The sequence below is a fragment of the Solanum verrucosum genome, unplaced genomic scaffold, assembly GCF_900185275.1.
Source record: "Solanum verrucosum unplaced genomic scaffold, falcon-dt-bn FXZP01000308.1, whole genome shotgun sequence".
Taxonomy (NCBI): domain Eukaryota; kingdom Viridiplantae; phylum Streptophyta; class Magnoliopsida; order Solanales; family Solanaceae; genus Solanum; species Solanum verrucosum.
This window is the reverse complement of record NW_026020574.1, coordinates 173,190-186,525: the sequence shown is the minus strand read 5'-3', so window position 1 is coordinate 186,525 and position 13,336 is coordinate 173,190. Positions and strand designations below refer to the sequence as shown.

At 36.1% G+C, this 13,336-nt stretch overlaps 2 pseudogenes; one reads left to right on the top strand and one right to left on the bottom strand.

Moving 5' to 3' along the window:
• Positions 1 to 1,021: 1,021 nt before the first annotated feature.
• On the bottom strand, positions 1,022 to 1,764 carry LOC125811243 (uncharacterized; annotated as a pseudogene).
• A 139-nt stretch (positions 1,765 to 1,903) lies between these two features.
• Positions 1,904 to 7,616, top strand: LOC125811242 (uncharacterized; annotated as a pseudogene).
• Positions 7,617 to 13,336: the final 5,720 nt, after the last annotated feature.

Below are 13,336 nucleotides of genomic sequence, written 5' to 3'. Positions count from 1 at the left end.
TTTCAGAATGTACATCAAAGTATTAGCGAAAGAGACGAAACATTTCTGATACATTTAAAATTTGGTGCAACCATTGCAACATATCGTTACTATAAATGATATACAAACTCTAAAACGTAAAAGGATAAAGAATGATCATGGGTAAGTTTAATGAGGATCAAAAACAAAAATTTGAAACATTCAGCTCTAGTAAAAGAAGGATTTTTAGAAGTTTCTTAGCTTATTGAAGTGTAATTTATGAGACTTTATGCACCAGGTTATTGACTACAAGTTTCACTCTCTCTTGCATGTACCATTATTTTGAAAATCGAAAAGAAAAATCAGAAAGCAGAACTAAGACTCACATTGATGTCGAGGTCAATTCAAATTAAATGGTAACAGAGAGATTGTAACACCCCGAAAATTTCCAAGCTAAGGCTCGAACAATGCTTTATTTACAAAAAAGTTGTATCTGGTGATTCTTAAATTTTGCTTAGGTGATTAGGTCAATTATTTAGTGTGTGAATGGATTTTGATATGAATTAAGATCACCAAAATCCCCTAGCACAAACTTGAGTGGAAAGCTTCCTTACCAAGTAAGTTTTGATGTAAGATTATACTTAGGTTAACTTCAAATGATCATATCTCTCAATACATAATGAACTAAGTGGTCTATAACCTATCAAATTAAAGTTCTATGAGTCCTCTTTGCAACACCATCAAGTTTGCCTCATTTCAAGTTTGAAGTAAAAAGTTGTGGTCGTTTTACCAGAGAATACCACAACAGAGTTTTCTGAAGCATCGAACTATGAAACCCTTCTACGGGTCATAGTGCTGTCAAGTCGTGGAAGAACTTCAGAGAGACAAATTTTGGGGTCCAATTCCTACATATCCATCTGCGGGTCATAGAACCTTCTACGGGTTGTAGTTTGGACCCATACTATGAGTTTTTGAGACTTAAAATTGAATAAAAATTCTATGAATTGGATCTACGGTCTGTGAAAACTTCTATGGATCATAGTTTGGACCCGTAGGATAAAATTTAATATAAATTCCACAGATGGGATGTAAGGTCCGTAATCCTCACTCTCATCTCCTGACCATAAGCCCTATGTGCCTGCCTCATGTTCAATATAGTAATCGAATGCTGAACAAGATCCACACAATCCTTAAACCTCTTACTACACCCTTTCTTACCAACCCCACTACACACAAGACAACTAAATTCCCCGCCACTCTCACTGTATTTCTCATAATACTCTCTCAATCCACCATCTTCCTAAAACAACTTCGCGATAAAGTTCAAATTTTTCTCCCCCTTTTCCACTTCTGTAACATCATCATCCTCAACCTCATACATATCCCCATCATCATCCTCAATTGAGTATTTCAAATAAACCAATACCCCCTTCAACGCCCGTTGCTAAGCTCCATTCCCAGCAACACTAGCCAATTCTTCAACAGTGGGCAAATGGGGTTGCGAATTTGGTTGTGCAGTAAAACTGGGCCAGCCGAATTTCATGTCGGAGCCATTTCAGTAGGAGTTTGACAAATCCATTCAACATCAGAAACTATTATAGCTTCCTTTAGCCTTTTTGATTTCTTCATATTTCATTTCTTGAACTGAGTAGAACTGGAAAGTTGTAGACTCACTGGGGTTTGGGGATGGAGATTGGCGTGGAAATGGGGTGGGGTTGGGGGGACCTTGATGCCATAAAGAATGAGGTAGAGAACATCTTGTATTAGTCTCTGCTCATCGTAACGATTCATTGGAAAATGTGACATTCTTGAACTATTTGAGCAAAAAGTTTTTGTCTGATATTGTAAAAATGCCGGAGAATCACTGAAAATTGAAGGGTTTGGAGAAAAATCGCCGGCTCCTGTGAAAAAATGGGTTCTTGAAAGCATTAAACGGGAACTGAAAATGAGGATTTTGGGTTGCTAGTAATTAAATAAACAAAGAGTGGTTAAAAAAAAGGAAAATAATTTAGGTCCAAACTTGACTTATTTTTTTTGCTTAACCTCTCTTTGTCTATTTAATTACCAGCTGACCAAACTCCCCCTTTCTAGTTCCCGGTTTCTTCCGTCAAGAAACCATTTTTCTTCACCAAAATTGGAGATTTCGCTCCTAACCCTTCAATATTTGGTGATTCCCTGGCATTTTTACAGTAGCAACCAAAACCCTTCTGCTCAAATAGTCAAGAATTTCACATTTTCCAATGAATAGTTACAATGAGCAGAGATTAATACAAAAAGTTCTCTACCTCCATTCTTTATGGCAACAAGGTCCCTCCCACCCCCATTACCACCCCAATCTCCACCCCCAAACCCCAATGAGTCTACAACCCTCTGGTTCTACTTAGTTGAAGAAATGAAATGAGTAAAAATCGAAAAGTCTGAAGGAAGCTATAATAGATTCTGGAGTTGAATGGGTTTTTCCAACTCCCATTGAATCGACTTCGATCACTGAATTTGGCTGGCCCCGTTTCACTGCACAACCAAATTCGCAACCCCATTTGCCCACTGTTGAAGAATTGGCTAGTGTTGTTGGCAATCAGGCTCAACAATAGGTGTTGAAGGTGGTATCAGATTATTTGAAGTACTCAATTGATGATGATGGTGATGAGGAGGATATGTATGAGAATGAGGATGATGATGCTATGGAAGTGGAAAAGGGGGAGAAAAATTTGAAGTTTTTCGCCAAGTTGTTTGAGGAGGATGGTGGGTTGAGAGTGTATTATGAGAAGAATAGTGAGAGTGGTGGGGAATTTATTTGTCTTGTCTGTAGGGGTGTCGGTAAAAAAGGGTGGAGGATGAGGTTTTAGGATTGTTTGGATCTTGTTCAGCATTCAATTACTATAGCGAACATGAAGAAGGAGCATATAAGGCATATGGTTAGGTCATTTGTTGAATTCATGGATGGGATATTAATAAGCTTCCATCCATTGTTTTGTGTGTAAGTGGTAAGCCTAGTGAATCTTGTGATAAATCGGTGGAGGCTCAGATAATTTACCGTTATTCCATTGGTTTTTTAAAGACATTGTCTTTATTGTTAAGTTTGCATTATGTATTATAGAGATTAGTGTGAAATGTGCTCCAAAAGAGTGGAACACATAGATAATTCATATTGTCGACTTAGTTAGTTTGGGTCAACTAATTGAGTGCTTGTTTTGACCGTCGAGAATGTTGGAAAGCTTACTGAAAATACTTAACACTTATCGGAAATTCTCATAGCTTGAGGCATGTTAAAAGACATTGTCCATAAGGATATTTCACATGATATATGTGTATCCCAGGATTCACAAGCTCGTTTAGTATATAATTAGGAGCACAAAAACTGACAAAGATTCAATTTGTAAGAAACCGAACACAATCTACTATTAGAAGAAGAATTTATCTTTTTATTCATTACCTCTAAGGGTTACCTCTCATGTGTGGTTTGCGAGTTATTGCATAGTAGCTGAGTTTTTACCCATTGGCCACTCAAAGGGTGGAAACTGTTGTTTCCCTTGTCATAACAATAAAATAAAAATATTACCAATAAGAAAAGGACTTCGATGGTCACAAATTACTCATAATCAGAAACCCGTTAGCCACAAAGCCTTGTCTATTAAACTTAATGTCATTAAATTGGCTTCAATGGTAATGTCATATTAATGACAATATAGAGGAAAATGTATGTTACTCATATGAGTAATATTAGGAATTGTGATAAAAACATAATGGTCAATTAAGAGTGTTCAAAGAAGGATGGTGAACAAGGTTGTTAAAGTGTGACCATCTCATCTAAAAACTTAAGCTATTAGACAGAGCACACTTTTATTATTTAATTATATTCTCAACACGCCCCTTCACGTGTGGGCCTGATTTTTTTTGAATGGGCCAAGCACGTGGAAATTCTTTTTAATTGTTTGGGTGGCGGTGAGATTTTCGATCTCAGGACCTCTGCCTGCTCTGATACCATGTTGAAGTGTGTAACCATCTCATCTAAAAGCTTAAGCTGTTAGAAAGGTCACACTTTTATTATTTAATTATATTCTCAACAAAGGCTACACAAGTGAATAATAAAGGGTCTATTATAAAAAGTAATAAGAAAGATTAATAGATAATCGATGGCTTGTAAAGGGATGGAAACAAACGTCACCTTTAAGGCTATATAATCAATTGTCTTTTAGTTTACTAATAACAAAGTAATTTTGTCACACCCCGAGCCTACACCCTGGACGTGGCTAACACTCGAGAACCATTGTTGGCCCTAAGCAAACCCTTGGCCTGGCTTACTTACTCAACGGAAGACTTAAACAAAAGAAATAGTCTAAAAAGGAACTTGTGAAATAACTTAGGGTGTCTTTTAGTAAACATTCAAACTTAGCCAAAATGGCAACCTCAAGTCTCAAAACATAAGCCAAAAATAAAGTAGTGACAAATGAATTTAACTAACTCATTGTCTATCTATGAAGCCTCTAAACAACTGAGATGGATGTCGGGACAGGCCCACGACATCCGAATGAACTAATAATAAAACTAAAAGCAATAAAAAGAGTCCTCTGGAATGCAATGAGGCTCACCAACTGACTCTGGAGTGCTCACTGGATCAACGATGTGCTGGATGCCGATCCTATTTACCTGTGTCTATATCATAATAAGATGCAGGCTAACTGTTATCAGTACATTGAATGTACGAGTATGCGAGTTTGAATTCTAAACAGAACATAGGCTTGAAAAGAATCTGAAGAACTTACCTGGCTCAACTCAACTCAACATAACTGAACTCATTTCAATATAAAGAAGTTTAAAACAAGTGCAATATAAAGAAAGGCTGTTAAAAACATGATGTTAACTCTGTGTGTATGCAAAGATACATATAACTCTGAAATGTATGTTAAAATACAATAAACTATGTATATAAGAATACAATTACTTCTGTGGGAGTTTCTCTAACCGACAACCATCATGTAAGAGCTATTGTGATGATACAGTGTTTTGCCTCACGCTGCCAGGGCCGTCCTATACCTTGCTGGGGGTATAGAACCTGAACTACTAAGTGGATCCACTAGTCTATGCTAAAAAGCACTAAAGGAATCATCTAAAGAGTATGACCCTTTTCTACCCATGATGGCTACATGGTTTATGGGGGTTGTGAGTTGTCTGAACTCTTCCCCATATCAGTACTCAATACTACTCCAAAAAATATGATATTTGTTATTATGTTTAAAAACATACTTCTTTCTGTGATTTGAGATTAGTGCTCAAAAACTTTGCTCAAAGGTTATCTTGGAAATCAAAGTTTCCTCTCTTGCTTTATTTAGAAAACGATTACTCTTTTCTGAAAACTGGTCCGACAACTCTTTGGAAATCGAGGTTTCCTTTCTTGTTTAAATGTGAAAACATTTTAAACCCTTTGGGAATACATAATTCCCATATACTTTTGAAGAAATGAACTTCAAACTTTAATCTTTAATCTCTACTCAACTTGAACTTTAAGTCTTAAAACAAAGTTAAAACATTTGGAAAAGACTTTTGGAAAACTCTAAGAACTTCTCTTGACTTGACTCTTGCTTCTCTTGACTTTGATCTTAACTTTCCTTGAATTGGATTATGGATTCAAGGTTCACTATCTCATATTTATGGATGATTTCATTATGTTTAGATGTACCTTAGAGTGTTGGAATCAACTAGAAAACATCGGTACATTGCTAAGGAACTAGTACGGAAAGTTGCGGAAGACATGGGAAGAACTAGCGTCCCTGCCGCTCTGAAAGGCGCGGGGCGCTAGAGCACAAACTTCAGAGCTGAAGTTGTGGCGCTCTGGCTGGCGCGTAGCCCCAGAGCCCAAACTTCAGACTCCGAAGTGGGGCGCTCTGAGAGGAGCGGTGCCCCAAGCCCTTGCCAAGAAAATTCTCGATTTTTCTTGCTCGTTTTTCATCTCTAAACCCTCTAAACTTCAATGGTTCTTTCCCCAAACACTTAGAATCATATTTACCCTCAATATACATCAGATTCTACTCGAAAAACACAACTAACAACATGAATCAATCTCAAGAAAACTCCAACAACACAACCCACAAGAACTCAAACGAATGTCATCAAGAACTCAAGGATTTACTTTCAAATCTAATAACTTCGCTGAAATAGAATCATGATTGGAGCGTGGGTGAACGAACCCAACGTTATGTGATCTCACATACCTTGTAGGGATCACCCCGACGAAATCCACAAGCTAAACTCGACGATCTTGACGAATCTTGCTTCTCTTCTCCTTTCTCCTCTTATTTTCTCTTTTCTCCAAGCCCTAGTGTATTTTGGTAAAAGCATAAACTGATCTAATTCTGATGAGAACCTAACTTAATTACCAAAAAAGAAATAAAATAATTGGGCAAGGAAAAGACCAAACTACCCTTTCAAAATCCGGATTGGACTTTCCTTATTCCAACAACCCAACTTCCAAAGGGCATCACTCACTCATACGAACTCGGAATCGCGTAAACTTAGTGGCGTTGGAAAGATCATTCCAAGATATTTCCTACCATATCTGGAAGTACCTCTAAATCATCCTGAGCTAGAAGTTATGGCCATTTGAACTTGGACAAAACTAAACTTATTATAACTTAACAAAATTTTTAGATTTTCATTCTTTCCAAAAATGACTATTTCCAATTATTAGCTTCTTCCTAGTTGTTTCAAATTGCAAGATGTTTCAAATTCTTTTTTAGATAACAAATCATTTTTTTCAATAGAGAATTCAACATTTTGGAGCCCAGATGTCAAGGTGCTTGCAATGTTGAGAGGTTAGATCGTTTTCAGAAAGGGCATTTCTTTGGTGGTTGTTTTTGTGGGAGGGGAGAGGTGGGAAGGGAAGCGAGAACAAGGAAATTGAATTGTGATACATCAATATATTTATATCACTCTGGTCAAGTTTTAGTCGTGATTAAACCATGAAGGTATAAGCTCAACCATTCTAGTTTGCATTGATTTAGCCAAGCAAAGCAAAATACTGGTTGTTCAGTATTGTTGTCCCATAAATTGTGTGTGTTGATTTTTTGAAATATGCAAGTACCAAGAATCAAACAGGAAATTGAGAGAGACTAGGGGAAAGCCATAGGAAGTACATGAGATAGAACCAGAATATATTTCATAAAATGAAGAGACAAAAAGAATAGTCTATCTATTCTAGAAAAGTCCAAGTGTTTGTATTCACACCAAGTAATCATAAACGGAAATAGCCTTCTATTACTGGGGTCTATCTTTAGGTATTAGGCTCTAAACTTCATACTTCAAGTTTGACAATTCAAATGATGGATCCAACAAAACATTACAGGGGAATGAAGATGCTGGTGGTAAAGATGGTTTGAGTGGTCTAAGCAATACACAACATTAGAGGTTAGTTTTATGCAGTTTCTATATGTGTGGTCTTATATAGTATTGGATAAGATTATATAGAGGTATTCTTTGTTTAGCACAACTTCCTAATTGAAGCCAATGTCAGCAATGAGTTTCCTGAAACAACAAAAGAGAGCACATAGGGTGCATCCAATTGTCCTATAAGACTTTTTGTTGTTGAAATGTGGTTCCATGAAAACCTACTTCTGGATTACTTATCTTATTTAGTTTGTGTTTCTGAGATTAATAATTTGTGAACTACCACTCCTTTATCAAATATAAAAGGGATAAGGCACAAGTACCCACTGAACTATACCCAAAATTCCTTCGACACACCTAAACTTACCTAGGGTCTTATTACCCATAAACTATGTTAAAATGGAATAACATAGTTTGTGTTTCTCACCATACTTGTCACTAGGTAGAATAGTCAAACTCATCATCTCTGTGTTAGATGCCCTTCTCTGTTACATGATGTCCTTATTTCTAGTCCCAACAAGTGTTACTAAAATACTAGACAACATTAGAGATCTTTCTTGTGGCAAGGAAATAAGGAGAAGAAAGGTTTCTAGTTGGTGAAATGGAAGGCTTTAACAGTGAATGAGAAGAAGGAGGGGACTGGGACTCAGAGATCTGAAGTTTTAGAATAAGGCTTTAAAAATAAAATTGCTTTGGAGATACACACAACAAGACCCAAATGTTATGGGTAAGGGCTATCAAGGAAAATAATAAGGAAGGGGACATATTGATGAAAAAGGAGATCAACACTTCTTATGGGGTTAGTATATGGAGATCTATCAACGTCTTATGGCCTTTACTGAAAAACTGAAGTAACATTAAAGTTGAAGATGGTAGTAAAACTATTTTATAGAAGGATATATGGTTAGGGACTTAGAGTTCACAAGAGAAATTCCCTAACATCAATCCTATACTTCATCAACATAATACAGTGGAGAACAATGGTCAAACCAAGGTTGGGATATTACCTTTAGTAGAATGACTAATGCCTGGGAGGTGAGTAGGGTGATTGCTTTCTTCAATCTGTTGGGAACTTTTGGATGTTTACAAGGAGTTGACTGATTATGGTGGAATGGACACAACAGTGGTGCTTACAAAGTGAATGCAACTTACAAATATATGAATCAAACCAATCATCAAATGGTTAAATGGCCTTGGAAGCACATTTGGAAGGCTAAGATACCATATAAGGTTTCATCTTTTGTATGGATTTTGGCACGAGAAAATGTTCTTACTCAAGATAACTAGATGAAAAGAGGGATTACTATCTGTCCTCGATGCTGCTTATGTGGGGAAACTACATAAACAGTTGATCATCTTTTCCTCCACTGCAAAAATAACTGGTCAAGTATGGAGGATGTTCCTGGCACTCAGAAGTATCACATAGATAATGCCTGGAAAGATTTTTGAAACTCTAGCAAGTTGGAAAGAAGCAGGTTTGAAGGTCAGAGATAGAGGAAGATAGAGAATAGTTCCAGCTTGTATATGGTAGACAATACGGTAAGAGAGGAATTCTAGATCTTTTGAAAATAGGAGCAACTCTATCCAACAAATGAAGATGAACAATATTTTGCTCTTTAGTTTTGGTGTAGACAGTTTCACTGTGTAGAAACTATTGAAATTCTAGATATAGAAGACTAGAATAACTCTAGTTTCTTAAAAGTATTTTCATATAAATATGGTGCAAGTACAGCCAATGTACTGAATGATGTTAATCATATATAGAAATACACAAAGTTACCAAATTTTTTTAAAAAAAATACTTTAAAAATTTTCAAACCTCTCTCTCGAGCGTCTTCTACTGTATCTACTCTGGTTTTCTTCTCCTACGCATTCATATGCTATAAACCTTCCCATCCTTATCCATCACTTCTACCTCCTTATCCCTTTCTGCCGTGGCCTCTTTTTTTTTTCTCATTATAGGAGTTTCCTTTATATACCAAACCAATCCTTTGCTCAAACATTCTCAAAGACTTACTGCTACCCCTCCTTTATCTCTTCCTTTATCCAATGAAAAATTTCATTTTCATGTTCGTCTTAGACATGGCGTGTCTTCTTTCAGTCCTTTTGGGCTTCTGCTGTGGTAACTCATAATTTTTCGTTGCTTAGTTAAGAAGCATTTAAGGGAATTGGGGATTTTGGGATGGATTCTTTGAATGTTAAGCAGAAATGAATACGAGTATGAGGTTGTGGCTGATGAGTCAGGAGCTTAGAATGAGAATGAATTTTTTGTTTCTCCGGCGTCTTCTCTGGTCCACTTCTCCAGTTGTCACGTGTCAATCATAATAAAACCCTAGCATTCCAACACGTATTCTCACCATATTTACTTTCCTTTGAGAAACCAGATCTCACGACAAAAATGATTTGAGTGAGGTGGAAAAGAACCAAATAAGTAAGAAGACCAAGTTCTGAAACTAACGACATGTAAATATGACAAAAGAGGTACAAATGACAAGGCTAACTATGGATTCAGAATTAAGAAAGAGAAAAAGGATTTTTAATGGAAACAAAAAGAGATTTAATGTTGAAAAAAAATGTGACGCGCGTGTAAAAGGTTAATATCTATTACTACAACAAGTTTTAACTCGAGACAAAAATTAATAATAAGCTAAAAAAATTTAGTGCATCAAAATATCTCCGGCTATATAGTTTAACTATTGCCACAATTTTTTTGTAACTTGAAGCAAAAATGGTTATTTAGCTACAATATTTTGTTTTAAATAATTCATTGTGGATAAAAGGTTACTATTACTAACAATAAATTTCAACTCATTGCAATAACTAATAAGTAACTACAAAATTTTGTTATAGCAAAAAATTGTGGCAATATCAATTATCTATTGCCATGATATTTTTATAACTTGAAGAAAAAATATCTATTCAGCTACAATATTTTGTTTAAATAGTTTATTGTAGCTAAAAGGTAACTATTGCTACAATAACTTTTATAGAGTTGCAAAAACTTATGATCAACCACAAACTTTTGCTATAGCAATAAAGTAGTAGTGATTTGGGAAATTATTACCACAATTTTTGGCAATTGTAGAAAAAATAAGGAATTAGCTTTGTCGATTAAATTTTCGTGGCTAAATTTTTTTACAAATTTATAAATAGCTATGAAATTCAAATTTTTGTGACTATTACTAGGTAATAGCTATATTTTTACATCTGTGGCTTAGATTTTGTAGCTATAAATATACTTTGTTGTATTGAATTCTATGATATGATGCTATGAGATCGAAAGAAGATTAGTGTCATTGAAGATGACCCAGCCTATCCATGGATGTTCATCATTATAGAGCAACACAATTATGCGTATGTGACATCAATTTCCAATACTGCACCCCTAGATTACATGTTACTTATTTGAATTTCTAAAATCTTAGTTTAATTGCGACTTGTGACAAAAAAATCCTTTAATTAAATTTGGTGAAATCATCCACCCACCTATTTTATTGCTGCAAATGAATGAATTTACATTCCAAATTTCCTGATTGAATTCCTAGCTCTGTATCACTCTATGTGGGATTGGACCCTGACTCTTTGTTGGGTATTTTTATTGACGACGATTGCTTACTCTTTTAATTGGTTTTGAAGAGTAGTTTGAGCATTATCAAAAATGGTGTCGTTGCCGGGGAGTGATGGCTAGATATTCCATTTGAGAAATTAGTTTTTAATTTTTTTTAGTTCTGGTGGATTGTTGCTTGGTGTTGTGTTTTGGTGAAATGCAGGTTTAGGACATGAGTGACCATGGTAGTGACAACGATAGTCACTACGTGTAAAATGAAATCATGGGTGATTTGAATGATATAAATGTGAAAATAATTCAAACCATGGGAGCCATCTGGATACCTCTTACAACTGGGAGAGCATTCTTTCATGTAACCAGAACAATGCTACAATTGCTCCAACTACAAGGAATGTTTGGAGGTTAAGCTCATGAGGACCGCCATGAACACCTTCAGAATATTGTGGAGGTGTGTGGGCCGTTATTGTTACAAAAATATCTCACAAGAGTCCAAGAAGTTTAGGCTATTTCCATTCTCTTTGATGGGTGAAGCTACACGATGGTTGTCGAAATTGTCAAATGACTCTATCACTTCTTGGGAGGAGTTGAATGAAGCTTTCTTGGTGAGATTCTTTCCCCCCTCGAAGATGGTTAAACTTCGAACCCAAATCTAAAATTTAAGTGAATTGGAGGTGAAACTCTACATGAGACTTCGTTGTGGTTCAAGAAACTACTCTTACAATGTCCAACACATGGTGTTCCAAACAATTTGTTGTTGCAATACTTCTATTGTAGCCTTGATTCAATCAATAAAGGTTTGGCTTATCAGTTGGTCCATGAAGGATTAATGAGACAATCTTATGAGGTAGCAACATTGTTGCTAGACGACATGACAAAGGTTAACCGATCATGGAATATAGAGAAGACCATGTGTGTACTGTACAACTGAGCATGAGCAAAGAATAAATCAAAAAAGACAATGAACAAGATGAAACCATGGCTAATAATATGATGACCCAAATCGATTTGTTGTCTAAACATGTCATGGGAAGTGAACTTAATTTGGTTATACGGTTGGAACATGTCATGCCAGATCAGCACTTATCTCACTCCAAGGCAAGAAGGACCGTTGCCTAGCGACACCGTCCCAAATCCAAAAAATGAATGTTCAGGAAATTAGAATTATGTCATGCCACGACGTTAAATAAGGCGCTTCTTGGGGGCAACCTAAGTCTATACTTTTATTTTATTACTTTCAATAACCTCTTTTATGAGTTAGGTTGAAAAGAAGTCAAAGTGTTGTGAGGGGGAAAATAGGCGATGCCAAAACTATAACGGCGATCCACTGAAGGCATTATGCGAACTTATTCTTATCCACCTTCTAAGCTTGAAAATGGAAAAAAATGTACTGTCAATTTAGGGGATCAAAGCTCCAAAAGATGATCCACCGAAGCACAGTATGTGGACTCCATCGAGTTTGCTGAAAATGCCTTTAGGTTTGGTATTCGTTCAAGCCTCTTTAGCAAGCTTCCACTCCAGTTGGTGATATGCTGAAGGCACTCAGCGACGTTAGTCATGATGCTGAATGTGTCTACTATAAGAAGGGCAAGGTTATTTTCATTTTCAAAAAGAAAACCATTTGCCAACTCTGAGACCCTTTCCTCCCTTTCATTTGCAATAACATATTTGAGTGTGCAAGTGACCTTTTTGTGTTATTGTTGAGTTCGTGAAATGCATTATCTTTCTAGATCAGTTTATCCAAGCCATAACCTCTTGTGTTCTTGCATTTTTCTTCAACTTGAGGTTGATATTCAATTTATATCTTATTATTTGAGCTTAAAATGTGTTTTATGTATATGCATTAGGCCATGTGATGCATGATATTAGTTGATTTCATTGGGTCCTGCTAAAATGATCCTATTGAAATCTACCCATGAGTTGATTGATTATGTTTTTGCCTAAATTGATAAACTTGAATGTGTTGGTTACTTGTTGAAATTTACTGGTAAATATTGTTGGGTCTTGGTTGAATTTGATATGGGTGAAGTCTAACTAGCCCAGTGTTGACCCAATTGCATGATTTTTCCCAGTGATAGATAGAGTGACGACTTTCTTAATAGAAAATTGTCAATTTGAGCAATACTTTGTAAATTTTGGGGGAAGTCTGAGTACCCGTGAGTAGAAAAGCTTGTGGGTAGATTATAAAGTTAAGGGAGTACTAGATATTGTTGTGTATATTGGTTTAATATATGAAAGTAGGCACTGGTTTGAACACCACCTGTTCGGCGGGCTTGTCTTATTTCGCCAAGACAATTAGGTGAATCACAAAGTAAGCCACATCTCGCCTTCTTAAGTGAATATGTTACCTTGGGTATTGTTCCCTTTGACAAACTTGTTATTGTTCGCCGAACCCATTTGACGAATCACCAAGTGAAAGTGAACATCGCCCTT